Source organism: Chenopodium quinoa, unplaced genomic scaffold (assembly GCF_001683475.1).
Source record: "Chenopodium quinoa cultivar QQ74 unplaced genomic scaffold, ASM168347v1, whole genome shotgun sequence".
Classification (NCBI taxonomy): domain Eukaryota; kingdom Viridiplantae; phylum Streptophyta; class Magnoliopsida; order Caryophyllales; family Amaranthaceae; genus Chenopodium; species Chenopodium quinoa.
In genome coordinates, this window is record NW_018743099.1 from 518,773 (window position 1) to 540,775 (window position 22,003).

General features: G+C 41.1%; 1 pseudogene; it reads left to right on the forward strand.

Annotated features, from left to right (window-relative positions):
• Nucleotides 1-1,642: 1,642 nt before the first annotated feature.
• LOC110731805 lies at nt 1,643-21,885 on the forward strand (annotated as a pseudogene).
• The last annotated feature ends 118 nt before the right edge of the window (nt 21,886-22,003 follow it).

Consider the following 22,003-nt stretch of genomic DNA (forward strand, 5'->3'; position numbering starts at 1 on the left):
CGAGCACTAGTACGGGTCTCCAAGGAAGCCCTTCTTGCCCATGTGTGGTTTGGGCCACCAAATTCAATTTCCAGGAAGTCCATATCTTCAACCCATTCGTTGAATTTAGCAGTTCGCCTTGTTGTTTCAGGACAACTAGAACTTCGTTCATGAGCAAACCTAGTGTCATTAAAGTCCCCTGCAAGCATCCATGGCTTGTTATGTGTTGCAGCAAAATCTTTTAACTCACGCCATAAGTCACTTCTTTTTAGCGGGTCTGGACTCGCATAAATAACAGTGAAGTACCACGGTTCTTCGCCCACTCCACGGATATTCATTGTTATATATTGATTGTGTTGATGTATTGGTTCTACCGTAACAAAATCAGGTTTCCAAAAAACCCATATGCCACCACTAAAACCTTGAGCATCTACCCTTGTGTGACCCATGTACCCAATGATTTTTGAGATACGTTCAGCTTATTGTCCCCCCATGTGAGTTTCAACTAGGGTTAAAACAGAAGGTTTGTGATTACGAACCATTTCTCTAAGAGCACTAATAAATGCTCGACTGCCCGCCCCTTGAACATTCCATACCATGCAAGATATAGATTGGGAATTTGGAACTAAATTTAGGATAGTATCTTCCATTAATTGAGGAATAGAAGGTAAGGTACTTACATATGCATTCGATATGAGTCTCATCAGTCGAGTAATCTCATTGGGTATTGTCAAGGTTACTACCAATTCCATTGGCTCCGGAATTGGTTCCATCCAAGACTCCATTCTTACCTCCAACACATTCGTCAGGGGGTCGGCTATGCCCAAGTATGGAATCTCCATCGGTAGACCCACGCAAAGTATTTTGTCCGTCGGGATCCGTAGCAGTACTACATCTGATGGTGGGGGAAACATGGGTGAGTTCCTTTGGGGATGCATTTTGTGAAGCGTTATTTGGTTCTTCTGGAATAACTTCTTTGTTCTTCTGTGTCTCTTCCCCTACAAGATTTTCCCTCGTGTTTTCTTTTCCTAGTTTATTTTTGGTCACAAAAAATTGTGTAGCTTCTTTTAGATTCTCTAAATTTGTTATTGGAGTAAGAGGCCTAGTATTCTGGGATGCTATTTTATTAGCTTTAGAAGTATCTTTTTTCTTGTATATCTTTTTTCTTTCTAAACGCTTCTCTTGGGAATTATTTCCATAAATCAAGGGAAAAGAATTAGGATAAATTTCAGAATTTTTTTGAGAATTATCTCCAAAGTTAATAGTAGGCCTATTTACCTCACTATTAATATGGGAAGATATATCAGGATCTTTTGGAGACTCCCTTGATTCCAAATTTATAGCTCCTTGAAGAATATCTTTAGAAACAAAATGTATAATAACTCGTTTATATATATTTTTTTTCTTCTTATTGCTCAATGTTACCCCTCATTAGAAATCCTGGATCCGCCACCGGCGGCACAAACCCGTATTTAACATATTCTCACATCATTCGTTTAATCGATCATACACATTGACAAAGATAACTTTGTACAATATAATTATAAGTAGTCACAACATTTTTAATGGGAAGATATTCCTTATTATTTCCAACAAAGAAATATTAATCTTGCATTTACCTATCTTAAATTAAAAGTGACGCTCAATAAAACGACCCAAGTCTCACAATGATACATGTATATTTATACTACTCCTAACACCTGGTTTAACCTAACACCTAGTTTGTTGTGCCCGCCGACTGGTGTCAATTTGGGTGTACGAGCTGGATTTGGTGACGTCGGGTCGAATCAGGTCTATTTGAAATTTAAAATGTGACATTAATGTGTTCATACAAGTTAAAATATAATTTTTTTTTTTTCCGGATCGGGTCAGTTGGTCCAATTTTGACACCTTTAGTGAGTATATAATGATGGTGCGTTCCATTTGTTGATCGCACTGAATTAATTAGGTTATTGCATGTCACGCTATAATGAAGAGGAGAATATGCATTGTAGGAGCGGGCATTAGTGGCCTCTTAGCATGCAAATATGCCCTTGCTAAGGGTTACCAACCCTTAGTTTTTGAGTCTCGTAGCACTATTGGTGGTGTTTGGACTCAAACTTTAAAGACCACAAAGCTACAAACATCCAAACCTTCCTACCAATTTTCTGATTTCCCTTGGCCTTCTTCTGTAGAAACATTATTTCCTGACCACAACCAAGTTTTTGATTACATCCAATCTTATGCTAACCACTTTAATTTACTTAAGCACATTAGATTTAATACCAAGGTGCTTAGTATTAAGTACGATGGTCCGTCTCATGAACACGTCCAATCTTGTGCTCTTTGGGGTGGTAATGGTGACCCCTTTGGCGATAAGGGCAAATGGATTATCACTACTCGAGATCTTCTCACCCAATCGATTGAGGTAATTTCATACATTTTCAATTTTTATGTATTACCTCCGTTTCTTATTATTTGCAACAATTTGATATAAAATGTAACTAAAAAATGTCTTATCGTTATAAATAATAATATAATATAAACAGAGGTAGTATGAATTAAAAAAAAAATTGTACTATCGTAATTTAATTAATCGTCAAGAATACTGATTACTTATATTAATAAGACAGGTGATTGTAGTAGATTTTGTAATCTTGTGTTTGGGACGATTTAGTGATGTACCAAACATGCCGGAGTTCCCCTCGGGAAAAGGGCCAGAAGTTTTTGAAGGGAAGGTTATGCATTCTATGGATTATTCTTCTTTGAACGATGAAACTGCTACAAATACGGTGAAAGGGAAGCGAGTCATAGTGGTTGGCTTGCAAAAATCTGCACTTGACATTACTATGGAGTGTTCGATTGCCAACGGTAAGACCGCCGTAAGAGGCTAATTAAGATTTAATTTTTGCATTATTATTGCTATTTCACACATAACTTGTGTACCTATGACATTTTTATAAATAAATTAATAAAATATGTCACTTGTTGCTGATTAGAGAAAGTTGATAAATTATTTATAAAAATGTCATGTGATAATTTGATGAATTACCGATTGAGACAATTATACGATTATTTTGAGATAATTTGTTGATTGTTTTAATTCCTACAATGTGATGATGATTGCAGGAGTGGAACATCCATGTACGATAATATGCAGGACTCCGCATTGGAATGTGGACGAGTCCTTCCCTTGGAAAAGACTCTATTCCAATCGATTTTCTCAACTCATGCTTCATAAACCCGGAGAAGGGCTTCTGCTTAATATTCTTGCCTCATTACTTTCACCCTTGGTATGTAGTCTTTTCATATTACTTTTGTAAAAAAAAAATGATATCCTCTATGTATGTATGTGAGTGTTTTTATCATCATTTATTATTGAATAATTGCATAGAATAATCGAAAGTATTGTCGGTATATTACTTGAGTTTGTATGTATCATTTTAGTTTTCGCACTTGGCACAATTTTGATTATTAATATCTTAAATTAGATATTAGTAAAATAAATAAGTAAAATTATATTATGAAATTAGACATTGCAACAAATTTAACATTATATTACATAGTCATGTTTATTAATTTTATAATAGTAAGAAAAATATGTCAAGGCCTCAAGGGTAATATACTAATATATAAATAGTGCAAAATTAAAAAACGGAGGGAGTATTTATTTGTTTTCTAGACTTAGAGGGAAAACTTAATAAAGAATATATAAGTTCCAAACAAAATTATTTTCTAACAAAGTAGAGAAAAATACTTAAAAAATTCAATTTTCCAAAATAAAATAAAAATTTCTAATAGAATATAAAACATATTTCCAGTCCTCAACCGTCAGTTTAAGCTTATGTAAAACTTTATAAATTTCAAATCAATCAATCATTTTAAAATGATGGTTAAGTCTCAGAAATATGTTTTATACACTTTCAATTTCTTTCATACTCCATACGTGCTATTTTCAAATTTCCCTTTAAAGTTTTTGTGAAATTGTGAAGGGTAACAAAAATACAGAAAAGGGCATTAATTATAGGAAAAACTAGTTTAAATTCCGTGCAACGCACGGTTTTTACTTAATCAAATTATGAATCAGTGAATTATAATGTTAATACAACAATATTTTTTTTTTCAAAAAAAAAATATTTTTAATTGAAACAAATACTTGAATTTATTTTCAAAAAAAAAACAAAAAAAATTGAATTAATATTATACTGTTATCAAAAGTTATTGATTATTAAACAATAAAAAAAATAAAAAAAAAACACAAAATTTTAATGATTATAGTGTTTTATATGAGAATGCAATTTATAATTATAACCCGTGCAATGTAATTATATACCCATTTTCCCCTATTTTGTTGGCATGTTTTGACCGGCACAATATTTTATAGCATACTATAATTGGCACAATGTTTTACAATTTTTTTTTTTTGAAACAAATCAATTCATTAATAAAAAGTCTTCCAGCATCTACAAATGAAATCTACATTAACAAATACATAATGTTTAGGGTAATTTTACCCCGCCACGTGGTCCAATCAGAGGATGACACGTATCAGCCTCAGGATGGCCCAAACTGGACCAATCTCTGCTTGACACGTGTCACTCCAGAAAATAAGGGGAAAAGGCGGCCTTCGGGCCCAAATCCCGAGAAAGCCGCAAAGCGGCGCAGCCCACCAATGATTAGGGTTCAGTGACCTAATCAGGGGCACAAATCCCAAAGACCCTATAAATAGGGAGATGTCCCTCTTTTTGAGGGCACGTTTTATCATTTATTACACATTTACTCTTTGATAGAGACATCCTGAGCTTGGAATCCGAGCAGATCCCTACCTAAATTTCTGCACCTTTTTCTCCCTTCAAGTTTTTAACTTGTGCGTCGGAGGCGGAGCACCACCCAACTGGTGTCTCAGTTTGTTTTGCAGGTACAGCTCACCCCGGATCAGTCTTCGTGTTGTAACTCTCCCGAGGGACAAAAACACCCAAAAAATTTGGCGCCGTCTGTGTGGAGAGTACCTCGAAGATGAATCAAGAGTCTGTACCACCCCCTAACCGTCTGGGCGAAGACCCAGAAGTCTTTACAGACCAGGAGGATGAAGATCCTCAGGTCGAAACCTTTACAACCGAAGACGGCTCTCTCAGAATCAAGCGCATCCGGCCCAGAGAGACTCTGGAGCGGGGTGCCTCCCAGGCGGGTGCAAGTAGACCCCCTGGAAGCCGGTAGGGGAAACCCAAACGACAGCTGGATCAGCGCCTGTCACCCGGGACGAGCTCATGAGATTCATAACAAGTTTCAAGGGTGAAATTAAAGAGCTGATCACCCAGAGCCAGGTTGGCCCAAGTAGAGGTCAGTCGGCCAAGAAGACTCCTCTGGAAAAGGAGAAGTCAGTCAAAGATCGGCAGCCCACTCCTCATGCAAAGGAGAAGGAAGTCGGGACCATTGATTGGTCCAAAATTCTTCTCCCCAAGGGGAATAACAATAACTCCCGCCGGACTCAACAGCCGGTGAGAAGTAAGAAGTCATCTCTTGATGCCCAGGAGATCATCAACCGGAAGAGAAATCAACAGTTGTCTGAGTCGGCTTCCACGTCGAACTTTCCTGACAACTTTAACAATACCTCTGTCGGGAATGCATCTTCCTTGCATGAGAGTCAGACAGGCGGTAATACCGTCCCTTCTGGTCCTCATATGATTGGAGTTGTACCGTATGTGGGTCAGGTCTACGGTCAGTATCCCCCTTATTTCATGCAGTCGGCCCTCTTTGGAGGTCAGGCGGCATATCCAAATGTCCAGCCATTGGACTGGCAGCTTCGTCTGCTGCGCCTGGTTGATTAGCCTTCTGCGTTCATCCGGGAGATAACCGAGGCGGCCCAGCCAGCCAAGGTTAAGAATGTGTTGGTTGGTACCTATGATGGTACCACCAATCCGGAAGACCACCTCATGGCTTACACCAACCTCATGTATCTGCAGGGGTTGGATGATGCCACTTGGTGTCGGTGCTTCCCGGCTACATTGAAGGGCATTGCCCAACAATGGTTTGGCAACTTGCCGGCCGGGTCCATCGATAGTTTCAGGAAGCTCGCCTTCCTGTTTGCTTCCAACTTCTAAATGAACATCCCTGCTAAGAAAACAAGCCTTGATTTGAGCACTGTTAAGCAGGGAGGGAGAGAAGGGATGCGCTCCTATGTCAGGCGGTTCAATCTGATCAGAATTCAGATCCAAGGACTGTCTGACGAGGTAGCTTTTACAGACTTCTTCAAGGGTCTGAGAGACGGGTCGACTTTTAAGTTCGACCTAGTCAGAAAAGGGGCTTTCACCTTACAGGCGGCCTTGAGGGAGGCGGAAAGTTACATTCAAGCTACCGACCTCTGCTCGCCTGGTAACTAGTCGGACTCCAAGAAGTCCGACAAACCGAAAGACAGCCGGCTTGCTCAGCCGGCCAAAAATAAAGAAGAGAGCAAGAAAAGAAAAGAAATCTGGGCAGTTAATGATTCTGACCAGCCGTCTCAAAAGAAAAAAAGAAAGAGTTTAAACCGTACGCCCCCAAGTACGAGTTTAACAAAGACTGCAACTCCATCCTCATGGAGGTAAAGGACCGGTTGTCCATTGAGAAGCCAAATCCTATCAAGAGTTTTGTCCAGTCACGGAACAAAAATAAATTCTGTCAGTTCCATGAGGAGGTCGGCCATGATACCAACGACTGCTTCAGTCTTTAGCGGACGTTGGACCGTCTGGCTGACAAAGGGCTATTGAAGTCCTACATTCCTAAGTCCCCAGCCGGGGCAAAAAAGAAAAGCAAGGGTCAGTCCTCCAAGACTACCCCCCCAGCATGCTAGTAGCTCGGATACCGACAAGGAGTCGGTCTACACAATAGCAGGCGGGTTCTCCTGTGGTGGCCCTACCATCCGGGGCACCAAGAGCCATCTTCGAAAGATGGACAAGGATGATGATGAGCAGGAGTCTGCAAGCACCTCCTTCCCAGACGTCTTGATTACTGATAAGGATAGGGGCAGCGTCCGCCGTCCGCATGATGACCCGGTTGTCATTGAATGTAAGATTTCCAACCAGCTGGTTGAACGGATCCTTATTGAAACCGGCAGCTCATTAGACATCATCAGCCTCCGGTGCCTGCAAAAGATGAAATACAATGTCAGCAGCATGCATCCGGTCACCCACCCCTTGGTTGGTTTTGGGGGTGGGATGGTCTACCCAGCCGGAAGAATTGACTTGCCCATCCGGCTAGGAGAGAAAGGCCAGGGATGACATATTGTCGTAAGATTCTTAGTCGTAAAGGAGTTGACCGCCTACAACATTATCCTTGGCCGGCCAACCCTCAACGTAGCCAAGGCAGTAATCATCCCATCTCTGATGCTCATCAAATATGAGAGGGATGACGGCTTTGTTGGTTCCTTGAATGGGGATCAGAAGACGGCCTAGGAGTGCTATCTCTCAGCCGTCAGGGACATTGTGGACCCAGGCGGTCAGGAACCAATTGACCTTGACAATGTCAAGGATGCCGATCCAGCACCTGCCCCACCAGCAGCCGAAAAGAAAAGAAAGGCACCTCTGCTGGTGAAGGTGAAGAAGGAGAAAAAATAGCAATCACTGACCGGTGAACGGTCAGATGAGCTCCGACCCCAACCGGCTGGTGAAAGCATTGACCTCGTTCTGGATGACAGCCGTCCGGAACGTACTGTAAAGGTTGGGACGGTTGCTCATGCTACTTTGGGTGCAGACTTGCACCTTCTGCTGAAGGAATTCAAAGACATTTTTGCCTTTGAAGTGGAAGAGATGCCAGGCGTCAGCCCGGATCTTGCTGTCCACAAGCTTGCCGTGGATCCTAAAAAGAAGCCCATCCGGCAAAAGAAAAGAAACCACGGTGAAGAAAGAATTCAGGCGGCAGCTGCCAAAGTCAAAAAGCTGCAAGACGCCAGGTTCATCCGGCCTTGTAATTTTCCCGACTGGGTGGCTAATGTGGTCCTTGTTAAGAAACCGAATAGGACCTGGCTCATGTGTGTTGATTACACAGACCTCAACAAGGCGTGTCCAAAGGACAGTTACCCGCTTCTTAAGATCGACAGTCTGGTCGATTCTACAGCCGGTCACGCCTTGATGAGCTTCATGGATTCCTACTCCGGCTTCCATCAGATACCCCTGTGGAAGAAAGATCAAGAGAAGACGGCCTTCGTCACTGATCAGGGGTTATTCTGTTATACTGTGATGTCGTTTGGCTTGAAAAATGCGCCTGCCACTTTCCAACGGATGATTAATACGGTCTTCATTAATCAGATTGGGAGGAATGTGGAGGCGTACATTGATGATATGATAGTCAAATCCAAGCTCCAGACGGATCACCTTGTTGATCTCCGAGAAACATTCACCACCCTCAGGCGGCATAAGGTTATGTTAAATCCTAAGAAATGCGTCTTTGGTGTTGAGTCTGGGAAGTTTCTCGGATTCCTGATTGATCAAAGGGGGATAGAGGCTAACCCTGAAAAGATACAGGCGGTGATAGACATGAAGTCACCCCGTTCTGTCAAGGAAGTGCAGAAGCTCACCACCTGTCTGGCCGCCCTGGGGAGGTTCCTCAGCCGGTCAGGTGACAAGTGCCTCTACTTCTTCCAAGCAATCAGGAAGAAGACCGGATTTGAATGGGGGGATGATGCTGAGACGACATTCCAGAGGTTGAAAGAGCATTTACATTCTCTACCTAGGTTGTTCAGTCCTTTACCTAGGGAGACGTTGTACATGTACTTAGTCGTCTCAGATCATGCCCTCAGTGCCGTTCTCCTTGCTGAGCGAGACGGCGTGCATCTCCCGGTTTACTTCATTAGCCATGTTCTTAAAAATGCTGAACTCCGGTATCCCATGGTTGAAAAATTTGGCCTTGCTCTGTATATGGCTTTCAAAAAAATTGAAGCCCTACTTTCTGGCACATCCGGTAGTGATTTACACCGACCAGCCACTCAAGCGGCCAATGTCTACTTTGGACTCATCCGGGAGAATGTTGAAATGGGCTATTGAAATGCAAAGTCTTGAAATCACTTACGAACCAAGAAAGGCAATGAAAGGTCATGCATTTGCCAACTTCATTGTTGAAATGACCCGTCCGGTGGCTCCGGATAATCTTGATCAGGTTTGGAAAGTGTATGTAGACGGGAGCTCTACAAAGAACGACTGTGGTGCAGGCGTAATCTACGAGTCTCCTGAAGGGGACAGATTTGAGTATGCACTACGCTTCAAATTTCAAGCCTCTAACAATGAGGCGGAATATGAAGCCCTGCTAGCCGGGATTCGCATGTGTAAGGCGGCAGAGGCCATGAAAATTGACGCCTACTCTGATTCTCAATTGGTTGTCAGCCAATATTAGGGAAGCTACGAGGCTACTCATCCGGCTATGATTAAATATCTTCAGGCAGTCAAAGAAGAGACCAAGGCACTTGAGGAATTCCGGCTGAGTCAAGTGCCTAGGTCGGAAAACAATTAGGCGGATGCATTGTTAAAACTGGCGCCTTCCGCCTGCCATGATACGCCTCGATCAGTCTTCTGGGAAGTTCTTGAAAAGAGAAGCATTTATGAGGACCCCATTGGAATTCTGGACCAAAGCTCTACCTGGATGGATGGCATCCGGGCCTATCTCTCAGACGGTACACTTCCTGATTCGCCACAGGAGGCAGTCGTCCTAAAAAGACGAGCTGCTAGATTCGAGTTGAAAAATGGAGAACTCTTCAAGGCGGGGTTTCTGAAGCCTTTGTTTAAGTGTGTCACCCCAGAAAAGGGGAAAGAAGTTCTCGGAGACTTGCACTCGGGATTCTGCGCCTCTCACATAGGCGGCAAGTCCCTAGCCGTCAGAGCCAGACGACATTATTTTTGGCCCCTCTTGAGGCAGACGCCAAAGAGTTGGTAAATAAATGTGACAAGTGCCAAAAATTTGGCAAACGCATTCACCGTCCGGCTACTGATCTGACGGTCATCCACAGCCCAATCCCGTTTGCAAAATGGTGCATGGACATTCTAGGTCCTTACACGCCTGCTCCAGGCGGAAAGCGCTACATCTTAGTGGCTGTGGATTATTTCACCAAGTGGGTAGAAGCTGAGGCGGTTAAAAACATCAAAACCTCAGACGTGATTTCCTTCATTTGGAAAAACATTATCACCCGGTATGGGGTACCTATGTCTATGGTGTTTGATAATGGTCCTCAAATTGAGACGCCTCAGCTAAAAACTTGGTTGGGAGATCAGGAGATCTCAAGCTATTTTGCATCTGTTGGCCGACCCCAAGCAAACGGCCAAGTTGAAGCCTTCAATAAACTCATCTCAGATAGCATTAAGAAGAAAATAGAAAGAGCCGATGGCTTATGGGCAGAAGAGTTAATCCATGTCCTATGGGCCATCCGGAAAACTTCTAAAGGGGCAACCGGAGAAACCCCATTTCTTATGGTATACGGTGCTGAAGCCGTCTTGCCCATCGAACATTACGAGCCGACCCTCAGAGTCATGCTATATGATGAAGAGGCAAATTGGGAAGCAATGCGCCTGGCATTGGATTCACTCCTAGAACGCAGGGGCAATGCTGCCTTGCGTCATGAGATTTACCGTCTGAGAATGACGAGAGCCTACAACGAAAAAGTACACAAGCGTCCTTTGAAAGTTGACGACTTAGTGTTACGAAAAATGGAGGCAACCGGTAGGGCCAATGAGTTGGGGAAGCTAACCCCAAATTGGGAAGGCCCCTACCGGATCTATGAAGAAGTAAGGGATGGCACCTACCGCCTGGAAACTCCAGACGGCAGGCGTCTGCCTAGATCTTGGAATGTAGACAATCTAAAAAAGTACTACTTCTGAGATTGTAAACTTTTTGTAGACAATGAGTCAATTAATGAAGATTCAGACTTTGTTTGCAAAATTGAGTTATTGTTTGATTATCCATCCGGGTAAAACCCAGGCGGATTCTTCTTTTACCTAACTAAGTTTGACACTTAGTAAAGGTTACATTTGTTGGACCGCCTGGGTAATACTCGGATCCCTTGTTTATTAAAGTTTGATACTTTGTTTATTCAACTGCCTGATTATCTGCCTGGGTAATACTCAGACGGACCCTTCATTTACCTAGATAAGTTTGATACTTAGTATGATCAAATATTTGCGTGTCCGTCTGGGCAATACCCAGACAGACTCGCTTGTTTAAAAAACTAAGTTCGATACTTAGTGTAAATTCAATACTGGCTATAAACTAAGCACAAAAACGTTTAGTAGCTATACAACCGGTCTCAAACAAGACCAGAGGCTAAAATGGCCGGATAGTTGCTCATTTTATAAAATCGCCTGTCCCAACATGGACAAAGGCGTCCGGCGACACCCCTCCGGGTGCAATCGTCGCAGAGAACAGACTTTGTCGGTTCTACGTACCCATGCAGACGGCAAAAATTGAACGACCAAATTGGTCAACTCATAGCCGTCTGACCAAAATGACCGGTGAAGAATGATCAAGTTGCCAAATACCGAATGCCCTGGGGCATCAGTCGGTCACCGGCTGAAGATCTCACTTGGTTATTTATCCCAAAATTGCAATTCCTACCTCAATTGGGGCAAAGGAGTCGTGCAATGGCTATGAAATCTCTACCAAGACGGATAAGCACCGTCTGGGTAGTAACTGGAACGCCTGTTGGTGTACGGCTGTGCACTTGGTTTGGGGCAATCACTATTGTGATTGATTGACTTGCAAACATATCATGCTCTTGATAAGTTAGGCAAAAATGAAAAATCAACCAACTCCACTTGAAACCAACCACACAGCCGTCCAGGGGCAAGGACAGCCGGACTATTGAATAGTTAGGCAAAAATGAAAAATCGCCGCATGCTTTTGATAAGTTGGGCAAAAATGAAAAATGAAAAATTAAAAATTCAAATGCAAAATGATCAAAACCGACTCAGTCGATGCATTTCATAAAGACCACCCAACCAAACGGTTGTGATGGATCAAATGTGAACCGGACCTCGTCCGGGAGAAAGAGAAATTGTTAATTAACACGGCTCCTTAGCCGGTAAATACAAATATACTCGGCACGCAGGCCGGAAAAAACAAGTTTTGGCATACTGCCGCTGAATAAAAGAAAGACAAAAAATAGAGATTGGCATACTGCCGCTGAAAAATCACTTCTGGCCTGTAGGCGGCTCCTCCTGGTCCTCCTCCTCATCATCTGAGGGTATCTCCTATGCTTCACCCGGACCAGGTAGCTAAGGTACGAGGGGCTCACTGTTGGCATTAACCCAGGCGTCAAAGGATTCAGGCTCTGGGTCACCCTTCTCTCTCAGGTACACCACGTCCTCGGCGTACCTGTGAGCCAGTGCCCAGACGCCATAATCCGCGTCCGGGTACAGGGCAGCCCAGGCGATCTTCATCCGGGCGTCATTATCAGCGTCACTCTCAGCAACTAGACGATTTTGCTCCGCCTCCAGGGTTGCTGCAAAGTTTATCTGAGCCTGAGCAGCCTCCTTCTCCAGTTTTTGAACCTTGGTCTTCAGATTGGTGTTCTCTTCAGAAACACCCTGAAGATTGCCAAGGTCCGTCTGGGCTTTCTTGAGTGCTTCATCAGCCTTTTTGGCACTCTCAGCAGCCTCTTTCTGGGCCTCCTCCGCCTCCTTCCGGGTCGTCTCAGCATCAGTCGCCCGCTGCTTGGCCGCCTCCAGATCTAACTCCAGCTGCTGGATTTTAGACGTCTGTGTCATAATGATTGCTTTAGTTTCAAGTTCATTTACGATAGTTGAGTGTAAAGCAATATTGTCAGCGTCTATGGCGGACTTCTTGGCCTTTTTTTACCTCTTCCCGTTTGCGGGAATAAGGACGTTTGAGCCTGTCCACCCGCAGCATAGCCTGCAGAAAAGCAAGCGGTGTGAGTATCGCACGCGGTATAAAACACTTGGAAAAAATAAAATTGAATTGACAAGTTTCTTACCTCAGCCAGAAGGGATAGAATGCGTTCAAGATTGAACGTCTCTATCCCAGGGATACTATCTTTATCCCTCTTCCGGACGGCTTCCATAATGGCCTTGGCGTGCTTCTGGACGTCTGGCCAGCGAGGAGATTGATTTGCACCACAATCAATACGTGATGAGTGCGAAACTAAGGCAGCACCTATTTGTTGTCGGCCGTCTGAAGATGACGTCTGTTGAGAGTGGGAATTCACCCGCAAAGGCCACCCCAGCTCAAGCGGGGATTCAAAAGGGTTCTTACCTTCAGACCCAGCCAAGCGAGAACCGCTTGCAGGCCTGGTAAACCCCGCGGCTGCTGATAAGGGGTTGACAAGATCAAGGCACACACTGCCGCCTATCTTCTCGAGTCGCCCCGCTATCCGCATCTGCTGATGCCCGGCTGAGGCGCCAGGAGTTGATGCAGAGGTGGATTTTTTTATTTTGTTGAGAACGGCAGGGGTCTCCTCCCTAGCCCGTTTGATTTGCTTCTCAAACGACTTTCCAACCTCTCCTCCCTGCAAAAATAACCAAAGTTAAGGTTAGCATCCAGGAAAAATGATTTTAAAAGATCAACTTATGAAAGGGTCAGGCGTTTGTTACCTTGGCTTTGACCTCAGTCGCATCCTTCTCCGCAAGCGCCTTGCGGATGACAGCAGGATCGCTTTGGGGTTTTCTCCGTCTGCAACATGTTTAATGCTTCTTCTGCAAAAAGAAGGAAATTGGTCAATATCATAAAACAATTTCGATAGAAAAATACTACAAACGGATATAAACTCAGGCGCATACGTTTGGAAAACATGTGCCCTAGCCCGCAGGCGGCTAGGAAGCACTCGTCCCTGAACCAGGCGCTCTTGGGGATCCAGTTCTTGGGGACCTTTATTGTCTCCCCGATTGACAAGGTCGCGTCTATGAGGCCAAAAAAGTCTGCCTCAATGATCTTGTCAAAGTCTTCCTCTGGGACCCGGGGAAGAGCACACTTCCGGCCCAACAAGTTGGGCTTCTTATTGTACAGACGGAATTCATAATTCTCCCGTCTGGTTGGGGCTGACATCAGGAAGAACCTGTGCTTCCAGCCGTCGAATTTCGAGACCTTGTCCAAGGTCATCATATATTGGGGCTGCGTGGTTAGAGTGTACCACGCCCTCCAGCTGCCTGGGCTTCTGCTAAGATAATGCATGCTAGCAAAAGCCTCCCAGCCGGGGTTAAGCCCTTGAAACTCGCAGGCGGAAACATACCCCAGAATGTTTGTCCAAGAGTTGGGGGTAAGTTGCCAGACTCCGAGGCCGTAGCCTCTCAAAATTGCCTTCACCGCCTGGTGAAGGGGAAAGCGGAGACCAGCCTTGAACGCCGCCTCATAACAGCTGAAATAGCTGTTGGCGTTCTCCTGATCGTCCTCCCAGGCGACGGTGCCATTCTCAGGCGGCACCCGGATCCTATACCCGTCGCCAAGCGGGTGCATTTTAGTGAAATTCTTCAAGTTCTCCTCCATTTGGATCCGGTCCTTGGAGGAGACGTGGATGTTGAAGGGATCATCCTTCTCGTTCCACCTTTTCCTTTCTTCCTCCTCGCTATCCGGAAGCGGGGGTAAATCGCCACTACTCCCAGAGGTAGAGGCGGAGCTGTCGCTCTCCATCTCCTCCTCACTTTGACCCAAGGGGGCAGAGACGGCCTCGTCGCCGCCTTGGTCGCACTCTTCCAAAAAAGAGTCAGCAAGGGTTGAAGGGGCGCGCGGAGGGGATCTCTCCAGAGCCGTCTGGTCACCCTGACCGGACGTTTCTCCCTCAGGCATTTGGCCACCTGAGCCTTCGCTCTTGTAATTTGGATCAGTCGTCGTCTGCATTATCCGAGCCATTGTGTCCTGCACAGACACGTAACTGGTCGGAATCCGAGGCAAAGGGTGGTCCCAACACCCCGAGACGGCACTCCTAGTCCTAGACTCAGCCGTCCCTAGTGACCGGCTGGACTCTAACCTAGGTCGTGCCGTGTGTGTTGGTGATGCATCCATTTATTGCAAGAAATGTGTACAAGCGGTGAAAAAAGAAAAAGAGCTGAGAGAGGCAGAGACGGTACCTTTTGAAGAGATATCTGAAACTAGGCGGGTCCGGCTGGGTCTCTGGAGGACGAGCTTTCTTGCTTGCGCCTGACTCAAACGGATGACTTCTGCTCTCTGAAAGTTCTCTCTAGAAAATTTTTTGTAAACGTACCAAAAATTATGAGGGTAAACGGCTATATATAGAGGGTAAAAAACGGGGGCATTTCCGTAATTTACCCGAAAGGTGAACGGTTACTCTTTAATGGTAAAATTACCGCCAATCGGAGCGTGACACATGTCATAGATGCCACGTGGCGTGCCACGTCACATCTGTGAGGGGCAAATGTTTAGGGTAATTTTACCCCGCCACGTGGTCCAATCAGAGGATGACACGTGTCAGCCTTAGGATGGCCCAAAGTGGACCAATCTCTGCTTGACACGTGTCACTCCAGAAAATAAGGGGAAAAGGCGGTCTTCGGGCCCAAATCCCGAGAAAGCCGCAAAGCGGCACAACCCACCAATGATTAGGGTTCAGTGACCTAATCAGGGGCACAAATCCCAAAGACCCTATAAATAAGGAGATGTCCCTCTTTTTGAGGGCACGTTTTATCATTTATTACACATTTACTCTTTGATAGAGACATCCTGAGCTTGGAATCCGAGCAGATCCCTACCTAAATTTCCGCACCTTTTTCTCCCTTCAAGTTTCTAACTTGTGCGTCGGAGGCGGAGCACCACCCAACTGGTGTCTCCGTTTGTTTTGTAGGTACAGCTCACCCCGGATCAGTCTTCGTGTTGTAACTCTCCCGAGGGACAAAAACACCCAAAACACATAAAATTGAATCAAATTAGAGTTTCCTTCATCAAAGCTACGATCGTTGAAAAAATCCTGAACTGTGGTACATCTCTCGCACACATCGCTGGAATATACAGCCTTTTCGGAAAGACGGTCTAACGATTGGTTGTAGCCGTAAGGATGATTTTCATCTGATTCGCTTGAACGTATTTGAAAACTTGACAACCATTGCGATCCCGAACAAATCTTTATCAAAGAACTGACAATAGGGCAAAAGATGATTACCTTGTTGATAAACCATAACACACAAACAAACCCTAACACATAAACAAACAACTAAACTAACAAAAACTAACGACTCCACCATAGGGAGACGGACGTATATACACTTACTCGTGTAGATTTATTGAAATTTAAATCAAAACTAAAGAAAATTTAGGGAAAAGGGTCGGAAATAGTCTAATTTTCGAAGAAATTAGACTATTTCCGGCCTAAACGACCAAGATTTTGGAGAAACTCTAGAGAAGAGGAGGATAGAAGAGGGGAGGCGAGAGTTTTTAATTCATGATTGTGTATTTTTGTTTTTATGTTTTAGAAAATTAATTGACTAATTTTTATGAAAATTAATAATCATGATTTTTTAATTTTGTTTTATATTTATGTTTATAGTTATTGAATTGTAATGTTATTACTCCCTCCGTCTCCAAATGATAGTCCCTTATGGGCAAATTTTAGTCCCAAAATGTTCATCCATTTGCTTTTTCCAACAACCATTAATATTAATTTTTTTACCAAAATTTCCTCCAATTTGCAACAATATTTGTACAAATTTAAATTTTCCATGTAAATTTTATTTTTCCATATACTTTTATTACTTTTTCTCTCTCAATTTTTTTCATACCCAATGTCAATTTACTTTTTCAATGTACTTTTACTATTCTTATTTGTGCTTATTAATTCCCTTGAATAATGCCCATAAGGGACTATCAAAAGGGGACGGAGGGAGTATTATAAAAAAATCAATAAATATTATATAATAATAGCTAAAGTATCAAATCCTGGTTAGAGCAAAAAAACTTTCAAAGAAAAAATACGTTGTAGAATGATACGAAGTACGGGAGTAATACATTTTATTATTCTAATATATTACCTTATTATGTGTTTGTTTATTATAGAAAAATACCTATTATAAAAAATATGAAAGATATGCATAATTGCATATAATCCATAGAATATATTTTGTATATAGTTGCCAAATTGAAAGTTAAATATCATAGGATATATAAAATAATATTAATGAAGATTTTGTAAAAAATGGAAAGAAAAAAGTGGCGGGAAATTTTTTTAATCGGAACATGACAAGTGTCATACTTTGAGTGGTCCTCTAAAAACAAGTCAAACTTTAAATTATTTCTAAATAATACAAACTTTAGGGACTATTCGCTTTAAACGGATATTTTACCTACAACCTATATAATCGGTTAACTATATATATATATAATTCGTTTAAGAATTTAATTAACTCCTAAATAAAGATTTAATCATACTTAATTAACAGATAAAATAATTCAAAAAGAAATTTTAAAAAAAACACATCCCTGTCTTACCACCAGCCACCCTTCCTCCTCCACCAACAGCTCCACCACACAATTCCCTTCCCCCATCCCCGGCGGCGCCAGCCCAGCTATCCCACCTAGTCGCCGGTCACCGCCATCCCCCTCCCTCGAACCACTATCACCGAAACCCTATTCCCCTCGCCCCAAACCATCACCGAAATATCTCTCCCTTCCCACGAAAAACCCACAAACCTGCTCCTCCCACCACCGAAACCCCCAAACGCTCCTTCTCCGACCATTGAAAACCTTAGTCGCGGTTAGGGGTTAGGGGGATTCGTGGGTTTTTCGTTTGTTTTAGGGGAGGGGATTCGTGGGTGTTTCGTGGTGGTTGGAAGCTGCTAGGGTTTTGGCTGGTGTCGTCGGCGCGGGGGAAGGGGGCTGGTGTCGCCGGCGTTGGTAGGGGGGTGGGGCGCAGACGTGGGGTTGCTGGAGGGCCGGGGAAAGGTTGCTGATAGGGAAGGGGATTGGTTTTATATACTTCCTCCGTTTTTTTTATTATTGCACCATAGGAATTGAGTACAAATATTTTGATAGTGGAAAAAAGGGGAAAATTCAAGTTTATCAATTTGATAAACAAAATTTGTTTATCAAATGGCACAATTGTAAATAAATCAACAACTTTTTATTAAATATGGGTCCCACTGTTGTTGATATATTTACGAAAATGCCATGATCACTAAGCATTTATGTTGTTTTATTTACCATTTTGCCATTTGATAAACACATTTTGTTTATCAAATTGATTAACTGGGACTTCCTCGGAAAAAAGTAAGAGAGAGAAAGGTAAAAATACAAAATTGCCCATGTGACATATTGATAAACTAAAAAGTAAGTGTGAAAAAGCAAGGGTATATTGGGTATTTGTAGTGTGAACACAAATAATTTTTTTCCTAAAGAGGAAATGGTGCAATATTTGTGAAACTTCCTAAAAAGGCAAGTGATGCAATAATAAAAGGACGGAGGAAGTATATATAAGTATATATATATATATATATATATATATATATATATATATATATATATATATATATATATATATATATATATATATAATAATAATAATAATAATAATAATAATAATAATAATAACAACAACAATAATAAATATTATCTATATCTTTTAAAAATTATAACAAAAAATTAGAGCCCTTTCCCTAAATAATGTTGGGAAATTATCTAATTCCCAAATTACAGCTACTCTATTTTTAATTCCCATTATACCGTCCACATCAGCTAAGGAAAACAAACCCTTTTTTTTTTCTCGGTCCAGCAACAAACCGCTACTTCAAGTAGCGGTTTTAATTTAATTTTGTAAATCGCTACTTCAAGTAGCGGTTTATGGGTTTGTTTTGTAAGTTTTTCTTTAAAAACAAAATATCTGTAAATCAGTCAAAATTAAACCTTCAAGTACTTGAATAGTTGTATCCCCAAGTTCCATAAACCTTTGATAATCGGTGCAATTTGGCGTGCAATCGGTGTCGGCAATCACAAATCCTTTGATATATCCTCGTTTCTGGTTATATTCTCACAGCAATCATTGTCGGCAAACAACCGTAGGAAGGCGTCGATGGTGGCGAAAACGGCTTCCAGCGCGAGGGATTGCTGCATTGGAAGGCTACTTGAGGAGTATCGTTCGATTTTTTTTTTTCTTTTTGGATGATTCTGCTGAATTCCTTTACAATGGAAAGGGAAGAAGTGATTTTATTAAAAAAAACTAATTAGTAAATACAAACCGCTACTTCAAGTAGCGGTTTCTAATATGTAAATCGCTACTTGAAGTAGCGGTTTTCAGTAGCACACCGCTACTTGAGGGTTCGTTTGGCATTGCTGTGGTTCTCTGTTTTTTGGTTTTTTGTTTTTTAAAAGTATATTATATATGTCACATAATGAATCAAAAAATATTTAGACTTATTAAAATCATGATAATTTTGAAAACTGACAACAGAAAAGTGGAAACACCTTTTTCTTGTTTCCTGTTTCCTGTTTTTGGTTTTTAGTTTTCAAAAAAACAGGAAACTGAAAACCAAAAATGATGCCAAACAAGCCCTGAAGTAGCGGTTTTCTAATAAACCCGTTTTTTAAAAAAAAAATCCCACTGAACCGGTGACGTGGACGGTATGATGGGAATTAGAAAAAGACTAGCTGTAATTTGGGAATTAGATAATTTCCCAATATTATTTAGGGAAAGGGCTCAAAAATTTAATAATCATATAACTAATATATAAAGCTAAACTTTTAGCCAGGTCATGACATTGCGTCACTTGGTGTTCTAACTTTTCGCCAAGTGTCGCGCCACATTGGATAGATTTAAATAGAAGTTGGTTTATAATTCTATTTGGATAGAATTTTAGGATAAAATTGTTAATTTAGAGTTTTATTATCAATAAAATATCAATATTTTCGATGTACAAATTGAATTATAATTTTATCCAAAAAAAATTATTAGATTATAATTCTCAAAAATTATCATATAAATTTTTTTTTATATCATAATTTTTTTGGAGCGAAGGAAGTAGTTTAAAGCGTAAAACATCTATTTATAATACATACTAATCAGTTAAAATTATACACTTCACAATCTAATAGAATGGATACATGTCAATTAGGGTTGGATCATGAAACATCTCGAATTTGGTCACTTCAGGTTATGAGTCAAGAAATCTTCATCCCTTGCCCAAAGTTTTGGGTTCGGGTCAATCCGACATACTTTGAACATTTATTTTATTTAGTTTATTTTTTGCTAATTTTTTTTAATTATTTTTTAATGTATGAAAGCAAACATTTTCACCAACATTATTATTAGTCATTACATGCTTACTAGATAGCAAATCGTCAGAAAATCACATAAACTCCTAACTAATTTTGTAGCAATGATATATTTTAAATTTTAACGTCGTATAGATTATAAATTTATCCTAAAATTCAATAAACAACCCGGGCATCGCACGGGGCACTAAACTAGTTAAAATTAAAGCGGACACTGCATAAAGTTTGTATTATTTAAAAATAATTAAAAGATTGACTTATTTTGGGTGGACCGTTCAAAGTTTGTATTATTTTTGACAATTTTTCTTTAATTATAAATAATTTTTTTTTCCTTACAAGCAGAGATGGGGTATTAGTAAATTTGTGGAGAATGACCTTAAGAAAATGCATCCCATGAAGAAATATGGCATGGTGCCAGACCATAGCTTCCTACAAGAGATGAACTCTTGTTCGGTGGCGACCGTCCCAGCCGGATTCTATGATGAAGTTGAGAATGGAAGCATCATTTTGAAAAGATCAAAAACTTTTAGTTTCTACAAAGAGGGTATTTTACTTGAGAATAGTACTAATACTCTTGTTCAGATGGAAGAAGCTACTCATATTAAATGTGATTTGGTTATTTTTGCTACTGGATTCAAAGGGGATCAAAAGCTCAAAGACATATTTGCATCTCCCATATTTCAAGATTATATATTTGGTTCCCCTTCCAATACAATTCCTTTGTACAGGTCTGTTATCAGTACGAGTACATTATATATACTTCCTCCGTTTTTATTTAGTTGCATCATTTTAGTTTTCACGGACTTCTAATCAATTTTTGGAGTTGAAAGAGGTAGAGAGAAAAAAATTAAATTGGGTCTCCTCGATAAAATAATAAATAAATGTGGTAGGAGAGAGAAGAAAATTATTTATTTTATTTTTTTAAAGGAAAGTGATGCATCTAAATTGAAACATCTTTATTTAGAAAGTGATATGGAGTATCTAAAAAGAAACAGAGAAAGTATTATACATGGCGATTATAGGTATACATCTTGTGAACAATTCCACATAAAAATAAACAATATAGTGAATGTCTAATGTTTTGTTAAGAATGAAGATATAATACCATCTAAAACGAATTAGACTAGTGTCTCAATGCTAGTTATTAACAATGCTAAATAATATTTGTAGGGAATGTGTTCATCCACGGATTCCACAGGTAGCAGTGATTGGGTTTTCGGAGAGTGCCGGAAACTTGTTCACTTCAGAAATGAGATGCCGTTGGTTATTTGAGCTACTTGATGGGAAATTCAGATTGCCGAGCATTCGGGACATGGAGAAAGATGTGTTAGAATGGAACAACTTCATGAAGAGATACTCTGGCAGCTACGGAGTACTTCAGAAGATCTTGTATGGGAGCATTGCATACTTGGTATTATGATCAACTTTGCAAGGACATGGGCTTAAACCCAAACAGAAAAAACGGATTTTGGGCCGAGTTGTTCGAGCCCTATGGCCCAATCGACTATGCCTAATTACAAAAGAATATTACTTGTGAAATGTAACGGTATTATAAATTAAATAAGCTATATTTGAGGACGGGTAGAGTAGTTTTTTCTTATAAATGAATTAAGATACATGAACAAAATATTATAACTTTGAACATATACTTCCTCCGTTCTTTATTAATCGCAATATATTTCTTTCAAAAAAGTTATAAATGAATTGCAACATTGCTTTATTTGGACAATCAACAATAATGTTCTCTCTCTCCTATGGTTCACCTTTTATTCTTATTTTTTTTCTCTTTCTATCTCTCCTTTCCTCTCCTAAAATACCATGCAACTCTCTTATGTTGCAATTAAAAAACAGAGGAAGTAAATAATAAGTG